At 40.5% G+C, this 14,409-nt stretch overlaps 1 protein-coding gene across 10 annotated transcripts in view; it reads right to left on the bottom strand.

Annotated features, from left to right (window-relative positions):
* Positions 1-14,409, bottom strand: part of AOPEP (aminopeptidase O (putative)) — a 346,149-nt gene that overhangs the window by 330,098 nt on the left and 1,642 nt on the right. For all 10 annotated transcript variants that reach the window (XM_075067225.1, XM_075067228.1, XM_075067224.1 and 7 more), the window contains exon 2: positions 14,231-14,295. The gene's annotated coding sequence lies outside the window, so the exon portion shown is untranslated. The remainder of the gene's footprint in view (positions 1-14,230; positions 14,296-14,409) is intronic.

Raw genomic sequence — 14,409 nt, forward strand, 5'->3', positions numbered from 1 at the left:
TGCCCAGTAACCCAGTTCTGTGAGATCCTTTTGTAGCTCTTTGCAGTCTGCTTGGGACTTAACTATCTTGAGTAGAAAAGTTGCACTAGTTTAACTAGATCAATTTAAAATCAATCTGGTGCAAAACCATAATGTAAATGCACTGAAGGCTTGTTTACACTTGGACATTTACCAAAATAATTATTCCAGAATAGTTATTTTGGTAAATATCTAAGTGTAGACAGACCCTTAGACTGGTTTAACCCTTGCTTAAATTGTTTTAGCTTCCAGTAGTCAATCTCAGGTGGCCCATGACCAACTAAAACCATTTATGGGTGTTAAGATGTACCTATAGTAGCTGCTAAGTAGTATTTAAAATGTTATTGACTAATGCAAGTTTTAGACACACTGAGAGCCTCAGAGACATTGTTTTAGGCTGTTTGCAGATTCAGGAAGATGATAATGCATTAGTTAACATTCAGGTCACGTTTTCAACGTTTTCTTTGCAACCAAAAAGGCTAGACACATTTTTTTTTTTAAGTGAAAACCTAGATTCTCAAGCAAAATTCTGCAGCAAGGGCCAGATTCTATAGGCGTGGAACTGCACAAAAAACACAGGATCCTGAATATAGGTAAACCGATCACACAGTGTCCACAGAAGATAACCACATACACTAAAGACCAACTCTTGCCCTCCTTCCTCATGGAACATATAAAAAGATTGATTGCACTATGTGATTCCACTTTTGTGGGAAGGGGGACAGGCTGCAGTAGAGCCCTGCAAATCCATGCATATTTGCAGATCGGATGCAGATACAAATTTTGTATCTGCGCAGGGCACTACTACTCAGAATCTGCACGCTACACTTCTGCAGCCTATGTGCACCTGTCATCACCTAAACGAATACCAGAGGATGGTCCAACTGGGGCAATATGCAAAGGCTTGGCAGCAGGCCTGGCAAGAAGCGAGGGTGTGACAAGGAGATTATAGAATCATAGAAGATTAGGGTTGGAAGATACCTCAAGAGTCATCTAATCTAATCCCCTGCTCAATGCAGGACCAACACCAGCTAAATCATCCCAGCCAAGACTTTGTCAAGCTGGGCCTTAAAAACGTCTAAGGATGGAGATTCCAACACCTCCCTAGGTAACCCATTCCAGTTCTTCATCACCTTCTTGGTGAAATAGTGTTTCCTAATATCCAACCTAGAACTCACCCACTGCAACTTGAGACCATTGTTTCTTGTTCTGTCATCTGCCACCACTGAGAACAGCCTCGCTCCATCCTCTTTGGAACCCCACTTCAGGTAGTTAAAGGCTGCTATCAAATCCCCCCTCACTCTTCTCTTCTGAAGACTAAATAACCCCAGTTCCCTCAGCCTCTCCTCGTAAGTCATGTGCCCCAGCCTCCTAATCATTTTTGTTGCCCTCCGCTGGACTTTTTCCAATTTGTCCACATCCCTTCTGTAGTGGGGGGGACCAAAACTGGATGCAATACTACATGGATCCATACATCTCTAACTCCCTGTATAGGCAGGGCACAGCGACTATTGAAGCTATTGGCCATAACTGCAGTAAAGGTGCAGATGTGCTGGGTTACCACTGCTTTGGAGACCGTGGCCTGAAAGCCAAAGAAAATCCCTGAGCAAAACACACTTACCCACAACGTGTGCCGAAGTGGAAGGATTAAGGACACTTCATCACCATTTTCTGCAAACACATGTTGACTAACACAAGTTTTAAACACACTGAGAACCTAAGAGCCATGGTTTTAGGCTGTTTCAGAGAAAGCTAAAGTGGAAAGATTAATGCCACTACATTACCATCTTTTGCAAACTATGGGAGCATAATAAGAATCTAATAAAGGAAGAAGAGGGAACAGAAGAGTGAGTACAATGAATAGAATGTTCTTATTTGGAAGTACAAATGGTTCCATTTCAACAACAACAGTTCAACAATAACATGTACCTGTACTAAACAGGTACATGTCATTCACGTTTTCAGATTAGTACATCTACTACAGGAAGGAATCTGCCATGTATCAATTTATGTCACTGATATGCTTGAATTGTTACCCCACCTCTAAATTAAATGTTCATAAGGGAACGAACATTTTATAGGGCTACAAGGTCCACAAATAGGGATTCTAGGAATTACAGTAATACAAATAATAATAATAATGTTCACTCTTCCACTTACTTGAACCATCATGTATTAAAGAGGTTTCCAGTGCACAGGGTTTGATAACCCTTTTGAGGAAAAAGAAAAATGTGGCTGCTTGGAACATCTGGTCTGCCTGGCATGCTGGTCTGCCTGGCATGCTGTTATGGGATACTTGGAACAAATGAGCATTGCCACCTAGTGGTAAACTTGTGCAACCAAGCGATTCTATAACTGAATGGAAAACCAGGACTTCAAATTGACGAGATTTTGTTTAAATGGAAATGCTTATAACTAAACAGCAAATTTAATTTTCATACATTATAGTTTTTAAATGATTTTATCACAATCCTTTGTGAAACTCTCTCCTGTTCTTTGATGGGAAGAACTTCATACTGGCACTGAGTGGAGGAGCAGGAGAAAATCTACATGATTAGCAGACTCCTCTTTTTTAAAGAGGTGTGTGTATCATCAGAGAAACAGGCTGAGTTTTACAGATACTTCAGAACAAAGTTTGCCCTGAAACACACCCCATGCAATCCTATTCCACAGAGCAGCACGGGGTGTAACTAAGGTCAGAATTTGGCCAACAGTCTTCATAATGATAACTTTATAAGTGAGAGAATAGCTTTAAGATCTACATATAACAACCACTATATGTGCTGGATATCTGATGTTGGCTTATTCAATGTGCCCAGCCATTGAGATAGCCATTAGATTAAATATTTCATTAATTTACTACTTTTTTTTTTTAACACTACAGATGGAGAAATTGAAACCCTGGCTTCCTGTTCTAAGTAATTTTTCATGGTCTGGCTGCAAGTGTGTGACAGAAGTGAGAATAGTACCCACATCTCTTGACTCCAAATCTTGTGCCTTACCTGTGTATCTATGCCCATGCTCCTCATTGCAGTATCTGAGTACCTTCACTGAAGTGTGAGAGCACTAGACTGTGGTCACTATATTACTCGGTGTGGTGAATTGTTCCTCATTATGCATGTTTCTCTTTTCACTTGTGAGATGTGCCCCTCACCCCATAAGCTGTCGATGATGCTTCTCTCTTTAGGAGAGCAGAATACAATCTTTCTGTGATTTATCCAAAGGAGCCATGTAACTTAAATTATGTTAAAGAAAGAAAGGAGGGGATGGGGGAAGAGATTGTGCCACATGTTGGCAGAATAGAGTTTTTAATGGTGTGGCAATATATTTCCATATATAAAAAAAATGTGTCTCCAGTTTAGTGTGTTGCGCTCTTCCAAATAATTTCTTTATACCTTTATGAGTTCAGAAATCTGTCAAACTCTCAGGCTTTGTCTAAGCATTTATGTTTCTTTCCTACAAGGAGCAGAACCCAGCTCCTCTATATCTCCCTCTGGTGTTTAGATGTTAACAACCTTTATTACCTACTGATTCTAATCAAAGAGAAGTTCTACAATGGATCTTGACATATACATCCCCTCTGCCACTGTACATTCAGTTTTTTTCAATACTGAATGGAAATTAGCTTCCCTGAATAGACTGTTTTTAATCTCCTGTCAGTTAACATATATCACTTCAAAGGCCCCTTTGAGTCACGATTGGTGATCATCATCATCATCATGTTTCCATTATGCCTCTGGCATTTAGGACAGCGACAAAGCTCCTCCACTCCTCTCTGTTTCTAGCAAGTCTTTCAATGGTTCCCTAGCTGTGCCCCATGTTTTTCAGCTCAGCTTCCACAGCACTTTGTCATGTTGTTTTCAGGTGGCCTCATTTTCATGTGCCTTCAGGTATCCATCTTATTGCCACTCTGGTGATGGAATCAGTTTCCATCCAAAGCATGTCGCCAATCCATCTCCAATGCCTCCTGGCAATGATGGTGCTCATATCCTCTTGGCTTGCAAATAACTATTAAAATAGTTATTTGCATATAAATAGCTCTCTCTCTTCAAAACTGGTTGGCTGCCTCAGCCTAAGGAGTCATACACAATGCAGCTCTCATCAAATCAGAACCGTGAAGTTACCACAGTTGTCAATAATTCTCCAAAATGCCAATCCTACATGACTTAATGTAGACAATACTCAGTCCAACACAGCTTCTCTACAAAAATTGCTGACAGGGTGCCAGTTAGTGCCAACTGTGATTCTGATTTTGCAATGAGATATTAGAACTCGTCAAAATTTTCCAACAGAACATTTTTTTTTAATTATTAAACAACTGACTGTAAACACCTAGAGGATAGCAGGGTGATAAATAATAGCCAGAATAGCTACATGCCAGTGAACTTAATTTCCTTCTTTGACAGGATTACTGGCCTAATGGGTAGCGAGTGGGGAAGCAGCAGCCTTGATGTAGCTTGATTTTAGTAAGGCTTTTGACATTGTTTCATGTGACATTCTCACAAGCCAACTACCAAAATGTGGTATAGATGAAATTACTGATGGGTAAGTTGGGATTGATAATTACTCTTTGAGTATGTTTTTTCAATGATCTGCTGTCAATCTGGGCAGATGTGTCTACTGGGGTCATATAGGGGTCTGTCCTAGGTCTAGTACTAGTCAATATTTTCTTTAGACTTGAATAACAAAGCAGAGAGTATATTTATAAAAGTGGCAGATGACAACAAGCTGTGAGGGGCTGCAAACACTATGGAGGACAGCATTAGAATTAAAAATTACCTTGATAAATTGGAGAATTGGTCTGAAATCAACAAAATGAAGTTCAATAATGACAAGTGCAAAGTACTACACTTAGGAAAGAAAAATCCAATGCACAAATACAAAACAGGGAATAATTGTCAGAAAGAAGATCCAGGAATAGAGCCAGTCTCTGGGCAACCTAATGCATCGAGCTGACCTGAAGGATGGCTGCCTAATTTGTAACACTGCCTGATTGGTTGGATGAGCCTGCAGACCAGCTCTTAACCCCACCGGCAGCAGTTCAATGGCTACTCAAAAGCATTTGCCCATGACTCCTGCTTTGTTCCAAGCCCCGCTCCTGCCTTGTCCCACTCCAGGTAACCCTGCTCCGACCCTTGGCTCTGGCGTTTGATTCTGGTTCTGACCCTGGCTCTGACTCCTGGCTCAGAACTCCAGCTCTGCCTCTAACCCTGGGCTTTGGCCTGTGACTCCTGTTCTGACCACTACGCATGACCCATGTCCCAGTCACTGACAATAACTGACTAGGCAGTAGTACTCCTGAGAAGGATCTGAGGGTTATAATGAATCATAAATTGAATAAAAGCCAACAGTGTGATGCAGTTGCCAAAAAGGCTAGTATCATTGTGAGCTGTATTAAAACAGGATTGTTGTACTAACACACAGGGAGGTAACTCTCCTGCTTCACTCAGCACTGGTGAGACCTCAGGTAGAGTCCTGTGTCCAAATCTTTACCAGGAGAGATTAATAAGACTGGGACTTTTCAGCTTGGAAAAGAGACAGCTAAGAGGGGATATGATTGAGATCTAAAATCATGACTGGTGCGGGAGAAAGTAAATAAGGAAGTGTTATTTACTACTTCTCATAACACAAGAACTAGTGGTCACCAAATGAAATTAATAGGCAGGAGGTTAGAGCAAACAAAAGGAAATATTTCTTCACACAGCATAGTCAACCTGTGGAATGCTTTGCCAGAGGATGTTGTGAGGGCCAAGACTATAACAGGGTTCAAAAAAGAACTAGATAAGTTCATGGAGGATAGGTCCATCAATAGCTATTAGCCAGGATGGGCAGGAATGGTGTCCCTAACCTCTGTTTGCCAGAAGCTGGGAATAGGCGACAGGAAGTGGATCACTTGTTCATTCCCTCTGGGGCACCTGGAATTAGCCACTGTTGGAAGACAGGATCCTGGGCTAGATGGACCTTTGGTCTGACCCAGTATCGCCATTCTTGTGTTCTTATGACAAATTTGAGAAAAATCGACAGAACAACAATTATGAAAGGTTTAGAAAACCTGATCTATGATGAAAGGTTAAAAAAACTGGGCTTGTTTAGTCTTGAGAAAAGAAGATTGAGGAGGGAGTACCTGATAAAACTTCAACTATTTTAAGGGTTGTTACAAAGAGGACAGTGATCAATTGTTTTCTGTGTTCATCAATGACAGGACAAGATGTAGCAAGGGAGATTTGTTGGCTACTAGGAAAAACTTCCTAAATTCTGGAATAGGCTTCCAAGGAAAGCTGTGGAATCCCCATCATTGAAGATTTTTAAGAATAATAATTGGAGATACACTTATCTCCTAGAACTGGAAGGGACCAGGTCATTCTGTCCAGCCGCCTGCCTTCACTAGCAAGACCAATTACTGATTTTGCCCCAGATCCTTAAGTGGACCCCTCAAGGACTGAACTCACAACCCTGGGTTTAGCAGGCTAATGCTCAAACCACTGAGCTGTCCCTCCCAGGAGGGACAAACGCTTGTCAGGGATGGTTTAGATATATATGGTACTGACTCAGCACAGCAGGATGGACTAGTCTTTTCCAGACATACTTTTTATGATTCTATGATTTCTGTTTGAAAATGCTGTGTTTTTTTTTAAATCTAAAGAGAACAATGTTGATTGTAATGAAATATTATTTAGGAAACAAACAAAATGAAGCATTCCATTTTTACAGCATTAGAACAGAACATTCTGAATTTTCATTTCAAACTGACTATTTCAAATTTTAAAAACATTTTAAAAGTCAAAGTAGGAATAAAACATTCCAATATTTACCAAAATAGAATGTTCTGCTCAATCAAAAAAATTTTGTAAATTCCATTTTGCTGAAAAAATTGAAGCACTCTGTTCCGATTCGGATCAAAAACAAATTACAAACTATATCTGTGAAAACTATTTTTAGAAGGGATTTTGCCTGCTATGCATTTTGTTTAGGCAAAACTTCGTTACACCTCAAATTTAGCAAAGACCTGTCTCTCTATTACAGAATGATAATTAGGCAACTTATATAAATTTACCAATTTCCTGTTCTTGCCTCTCGAAAGTGTAATGTATAGCTCCAATCTAAAACATTTTATTTCAATTTTCATTTCATTTATTTTTTATCCTGTGATTAAAAAATTATTTTGCTGAACCCACTGCAAAAAAAAGGGGGGGGGAGGGGACATTTTGCAGGAGACATGTTTCTTCAGATAACTGTTCGTGGGGACAGTCTTTATCTCTCTCCTTCACACAGTTATAAAAGTCTTTTTAAACTTTTATTTCTTCATTGTAAAGCCAAATGATGGTGATAATATACTGATCCCAAAAATTACTTTTCAAATCATATCCTGTAAACTGGTGGTACAGAGTTTGAATTAAGAGGCCTCCTTGCAGCTGAAGTCAATAGGTGCTAATTTCCAATAAATATAAAAGGTTATGAAGAAATACTTAACTAAGTAAATGGAATAAGGAAAATTGGTATAAAGGTGAGGCATGCCTTTCATAAGGGTCTGCCTATCATTTTTTAAAAAGACAAATGCTAAAGTTATGTAAAAAGAGGAGTTTGATTCCTAGTACAGAATTTAGCTCTCTGCTAAATTTACATAGGGTTTATCAAAAGCCTAATAAAGAAATGCATGCTCTTTTTGTTTGATATTTTAGCTCTAATTTACATTTTAATATGCTGCAATGAATAAAATGCAGTGTTCACTATGACTCGGGGAAAGTGTGCTGTGTTCAGTGACTTGGGAAAATACGGGAAATTAAATATCAATGGATGAAAACATTCAAAATGACACAGGAAAATGTGATGCCTTTTAATATTCTATGATGTGCAATTCCCCAAGAGATCCTGTGGTTAAATACCTTCTGTTTGGTTCAACTAAGAGGGTACAGTTTGTTGCAAGCTCCCAGAACAGGAGATTCTATCATTTGGCCAGTATCAGTCTGTGAAGTGAGAGCTTTACTCTTCTCCCTCCCCTTTTTCCCCTTTCTTGCTGTTTTAAAAGGTGACTGTCCCTTCCCATATGTAACTAACTCTATAGGTATAGTTTCTCTCTCTGTCACTAATACTTTCTGACCTTTGTGCAATTGTTTAACCAGCTTTATTTAGAAAAAAAGTACTAACTGCAAATAAAATATTTTCCTCTAAAAATTCATATTAACATAGGTATTGCCACTTCTTTATTCTGCTGTTACTAAGATTTTGTAAATTATTTAATGCCTTTATTTAGCAAAGTATTAACTCCATAAAAATGTTCCTCTCTAAAAAGGCATGTAACACTTTATTCTTCTGTCATTCAGACTTTGTACACCTGTTTACTAGACTTCATTTAGAACAACACTAGATGTGTAAAAAGCACATTTGCCTCTAAAAATCAGGAAAAGCATGAAAACTATATTGATTCATTTAAGTCTAATGTATAAAATAAACTTTTTTTCCCCCAAAATGGTGCCAAAAATGCACATGTCCAAAAATGAGACATAGGGGCGGGACATAAAGAAAAGAGAAGGCATTGAAACCTGTCAAAATGTATATGATAGTAAAGGTATAACTCTTCCTAATGACCACAGTTGGCTGAACCACCATCTGTTCCCAAACAAGATTGTGGGTTTTTTTTAATATAGAAGTGCACTTATTCAGTAATGTTTAATCAACCAGAACTGACCTCTCTCGCCCAACAACACAGCTTGTTTTCAATAAATGTTTAACTTACTGATTTCTGAAGAGAATTCTTCATAACACACAGAGCCCAGCAGTGATCTCATTTACACTGGTTTTATAGTGGTGTAATTGCATGTCTTCAATATAGTTGTATGCCTGATTTATAAAGATTAGAATAAAAAGCTTGTCTTATATTTTGAAAATCTTGTGACACTTTGGTCAGTGCATACACCTCTGCAGTAGACTCCAAATGTTTCCTTTGTCATTCGACTTCACCTATCTCAGTGGTCTCCAACCTTTTTACACACATGATCACTTTTTGATTTAAGTGCAACCCAAGATCTACCCCACCCCTTCCTCAAGGCCCCGCCCTGCTCACTCCATCCCCCTCTCTCCGTCACTCATTCTCCTCCACCCTCACTCACTTTCACCAGGCTGGGATCAAGGGGTTTGCACTGTGGGAAGGGGCTCCAGGCTGAGGTGCAGGAGGGGGTGCAAGCTCTGGGATGGAGTTTGGGTGCAGGAGGGAGCTCCAGGTTGTGGCAGAGTGTTGGGATGCAGGAGGGGATTTAGGGTTCTGGCTCCAGGAGGGGGCTCAAGGCTGGGGTGTGGGCTCCTGCCGAGCTGCACTTACCATGAGCAGCTCCCAGCTGGCAGTGCAGCAGGGCTAAGGCACACTCCCTGCCTGCTCCAGCCCCACGTCGCTCCTTGAAGGGGCAAATGTACCCTGGGGGAGAGGGTATGTGGCTCCGTGCACTGCTCCTCTCTACAGGCACCGCCCCTGCAGCTCCCATTGGCTGCAGTTCCCCATTCCTAGTCAATAGGAACTGCTAGGGCTGTGCTTGCAGGCAGGAGCAGTGTGCGGAGACCCCTACCCCTCCCTTTGCCCAGGGCTGCTGGGGCATGCTGGGCGCTTCTGGGAGCAGCATGGGGCCGGGGCAGGCAGAGAGCCTACCCTAGCAACAGCCTTGCTACAGCCAGAGATCACGATTGACCGGGAGAGTTTCCAGGATCGAACAGTCAATTGTGATCGACCAGCTGATGACCACTGACCTATCTGTTTCTCATTCTCTTGATCAGGATATGTATAGATACTGTTGGAGGAACCACTTAATTCCATACCACTTATAAACTTGTGAGTTCTTTAGCATATGCATATGCTAAAGATATTGTTCAATAACAATCTAAATGAAACATGAAAAGCCAGATGGATGCACACTCATCATGTCGACAGTTTGGAAGAGAACAGACAAGCATTTTATTTAGTATTACTGCTAATTTTCCTGTCCCTCTTCTTTCCCTCTTTCTATGTTGTCCTAATAAGCTGCGGGAGTTAAAACTGCTAGACATTAGATACATGGAGAGCTACCTGCAGTATGTCCTTATGTACAAGTGATGAAATCTGGGCTCCACTGAAGTAATGGCAGTTTTGCCATTGACTTCAATGGGGCCACAATTTCACTCAGAGTTTAGGAGGATACACAGGGTGCTATCAGTGAGGTCAAAAGAAGTTACCAGTACTTATCCTAAGCCATAGTACTGGTGTCTGAACTGTTTTGGATAAATGCATAGTCTGATTAATCCAGACTGCATCACACTGGTGATAGCACCTTCAGCTGGTTATTGAAGCATTTGTTACAATTGGCAGGGAGGGGGGAAAGGAGGACAGCTCAGGGGGTTGTGCATTAGCCTGCTAAAACCAGGGTTGTGAGTCTGATCCTTGAGGAGGCTATTTAGGGATCTGGGGCAAAAATCTGTTTGGGGATTGGTCCTGCTTTGAGCAGGGGGTTGGACTAGATGACCTCCTGAGGTCCTTTCCAACCCTGATATTCTATGATTCAAATAAGGTGCACTGGCACTGGCACTGGGGGGTTCTTCTGGACCTTTTTACTGAGACTCACTGGTTCCCAGAATGTTCTTCCTGAGTTGGTTCTAGTCAATTTTGAGGCAGATATTCATGCTCATCTGGGATCCTTGATATTCATAATTATAAGTCTAACCTTCTTTGTTGTTTAAAGCAAGTAGCGTGGCTGCCATACATTATACAAGGCTTTAATCAACCCCTTAGCAAATGGAGGCTACCAATCACATATAAACACATTGAGGTCCACCTTTATTTTCAGGAATCTTCTTTTGATACTAGAATGCTGACTGATTACCAGTGTTTCAAAATTCCCATTCTGGAGATCAAGACAATGGCTATAAAAAGACCAAACTTTGCAAGTGCATGTGCACTCTGACTATGCCCAAATTAGGCATTCAAAGACTCCCACATGCACTTACCAGTGGAAGTTTGTACATGAAGTCTTTGCACGCACAAATGTGTGCCCACTATTTTTACCCTCAATTCTACATGCACTTGACACCAATGGCTTCCTGCAGAGAATCCAGTATGAGATTTGCACATTTGGACTTGAGCTGGTGCTTAGCCATGTGATGAATGATATTGATCATGATATAAAACTCTCACGGAATAGGTAATTTAAGTCACTGCTGGTTTGGTGACAAAAGGATGTTGCTGATGTGTCTGTAATTGCCCTTCAGTGTCGTTCACATTAATCCTTAGATACCAGTCAGTTGGTGTTAATGAACAATTGTCACCACTACGAAGTGACCAAACTGCAGGATTTCTCTGTCTCTCTCTCACTTTGTTAATTCAATGTATATATGAACAGGGATCTGACTTGAGGGGAAAAGGTAGTATCCCAAATAACACCCATTTGAGATACAAAAATAAGATTGTGCAGTTCTGTATTATATGTGAGAATGTTTCTTGAGCACTTTGATTAGCAGTGAAATAGCTCATGTTGACATTTAAAATGTCATCACCGCATTCACAATTAACTCCTTTGAATGATAGGTCTTGTTACTTGGTAGGACAGTTCACACCTCTCTGGCAATTAATGTTTCAGCCTGGCTGCATACTCAGATAGATTTATACGATCTGAAGAGAATTACTATCTTGGTTTAAATTTGGGGGGTTTCCTCTGCAATCATAAGGCCTAGAGACTTATTTTTGCTAAACAAAAGTTTAAAGTCAGATACACAATATGCAGTCCCCATGAAAAGTACCAGCTTGCTGAGTCACTGTGAACCTTATAGAACCCAGAAATCTTGCTGCTGTCTAGAGACTTGTTATGAAGAGGCTCTCTTTTGCATCATGTCGTTGATTACTGCAGGGATTTGTTTTGAGGTAATGAGTCAGGTTACAAATATTAGTATTACTTCTGACTACGCCTTTTCAGTGGCACAAAAAGAGCATGTTGGATGTGGTTCAAAAAATTTTTTCTTCTAGTTATGCAACTTGAGTAGGTTCAGCCCTTGTTTATCCGATGACAACCTTACCAAAGCAACACTTGACCTCCTGATGATGAGTTTAGGTTATTGTCATTCCACTCCCCTTGGAGTATGGTTTTCAACAGAGCTCCTCTATAATTTGCAGTTTGTTTGGAATGCAGCAGCATATTTTTACTCATGGTGTTGAGCTAATGGAATCATATCACTTCAGTACTTTCTAGACCATCAATATAAATAATAAAAGTGCCAGATTCATTTTAAGGTGGCATTATTGATATTTAAAAAAAAAAAAACAACTTAATAGTGTCAACTATGACTGTATATAAAATTTCTCCTTTGAGCCTAGGGCTGATCGGTGTCTATATACACATATCACCCATTATTTAAGGGACTTGTACTGCTGCAGCTGTGCCGCTGTAAGGTCTCCTGTGTAGCTGCTCTATGTCAGTGTGAGAGACTCTCCCATGACACGGTGCTGTTCACACCAGCACTTTTGTCGGTGAAACTTTTGTCAGTGAGAGGGAGGAGGGGTTCACACTTCTGACCAACAAAAGTGCTCATACAGACATAGCCTTAAACTGTTTAATTTCTTACCTTTTCCTTTTTTCTGGGTATCAGCAGTTTGTATAGTAATTTGACATCATGATGGCACAGGAGTACCTTCAATTATGGTATTTCAGTAGGTTAGTTTTGCAGTTTATTTGGGGAATGAAGCTTGTTTCAGGTACTGAACCAACTAGTCTCTTAATTGGGTTACATCTGAGCTACATCTATAAGAGTTGCAGATGCAGCTCTAGTGCATGTGGTGGTTCTCTTAAGTTGTACTGTCAACAAGGCAGGATTTTTAAGACCCCTCTTTTCAGAACTGTGGCCAATCATTAAGCATTCACCAGATCAACTTATTCTGGCTATGATCAAGAACCATATTCAGCAATCAAATATCAGGCCTTGCAGCTCAAACAAACCAGAGATGGTATTAAAAGTAAGTTAGACAGGTAGCCAACTCAGGCATTACATTTCATGGAGTTCTGTAACTCTAAAGGGAGTTATCCTACTCAAAGAAGCCATCCGGCATGAAGAACCCATTCTCTAGGTCCCATCCCCAAAGCACAGGTTCCAGGGAACAGTGGCTGGCCACAAGACAGATTTCACTCCATTCAGGGGGATAGGAAAGAAACTAGGACAAAGGAAAGAGGAATGGAAAGAGATTCCAGGCCAACAAACATATGGGAGACCTGCTTTGTTGTTTCCAAAGAAGTAAATCAAAAAATAATTCATTGAACTATACTGGCACCCCAAAAGTGGCTATCTACAAGCCTCTTTCTTCACCCTCATGATTTTTGTCATACATACTTCCTGTCTCTTCCACTCCCCATCTAGTCGTCATATTTCTTTATGATTTCATTTCCATACAGCTGTCTTTACTCAGCTCTACAACTGTTGAGGCTTTTAGCTCGCAAGCTATACTGAAATCATTTCAGATAGCCCTTAAGCATGAAAGTTAAGTTATCCTTGGAATGGAGCAATGGGAATAAAAGTAACTGAGTGAACCAGCTGTCCAGATGATGGCAAAAGTTGATCTCTCAGAAAACGTTGCTAGCCCAAAATGTTAGTGACCTGCATGGTTTCCCAGTTTGCCTTGAAGACCAGCCAGAAGGAAAAAACACTGTGTTTTCTATTCAGGTCAAAGTACACCTCTACCTCGATATAACGCTGCCCTTGGGAGCCAAAAAATCTTACCACGTTATAGGTGAAACCGTGTTATGATGATCTTGCTTTGATCCACTGGAGTATGCAGCCCTGCCCCCCCGGAGCACTGCTTTACCACATTATATCCAAATTCATATTATATCGGGTGGTGTTATAACAAGATAGCGGTGTAGTTCATCTTAGCTGCCATCTATAAAGGAAAGGAAGCCAAATCTGACACCTGCCTAATCAGTCTTTGCTCCCCGACTTAATCCCTTTCATTGCTTCCACTGCTATTAGGAAAAAACACCATAAACCCAACCCATCAGTGAATATCATTCCTTTTTTCCATACTTTTTTCTGAAGTTCCCTGTCCGTCCTGGTGAAAGAATGTCAGCTCCTATATCTTGAAGATGAAAGGTGTGTGCAGCACAGACGATGGCTCCCATTCAGCATTTAAACATATGCTTAATTAGATCCATATTCAGCAAAGCACTTAAATATGTTCTTAATTTTAAGAAAGACAAGGTAGAGGAGGTAATACCTTTTATTGAACCAACTTCTGCTGGTGCAAGTTACAAGTTTTCGAGCTTTCACTCTTCTTCAGGTCTAGGGAAAGAAATCAGCATGTTTCAGATAAATTTTATTTATTGTAGTGCACTTTTCTAGTGAAGTAAGAGTGGCTACATTTGTTCCCTGTTTAGATTGCACAATTTTCAGTTT

The sequence above is a fragment of the Chelonoidis abingdonii genome, chromosome 6 (assembly GCF_003597395.2).
Source record: "Chelonoidis abingdonii isolate Lonesome George chromosome 6, CheloAbing_2.0, whole genome shotgun sequence".
Classification (NCBI taxonomy): domain Eukaryota; kingdom Metazoa; phylum Chordata; order Testudines; family Testudinidae; genus Chelonoidis; species Chelonoidis abingdonii.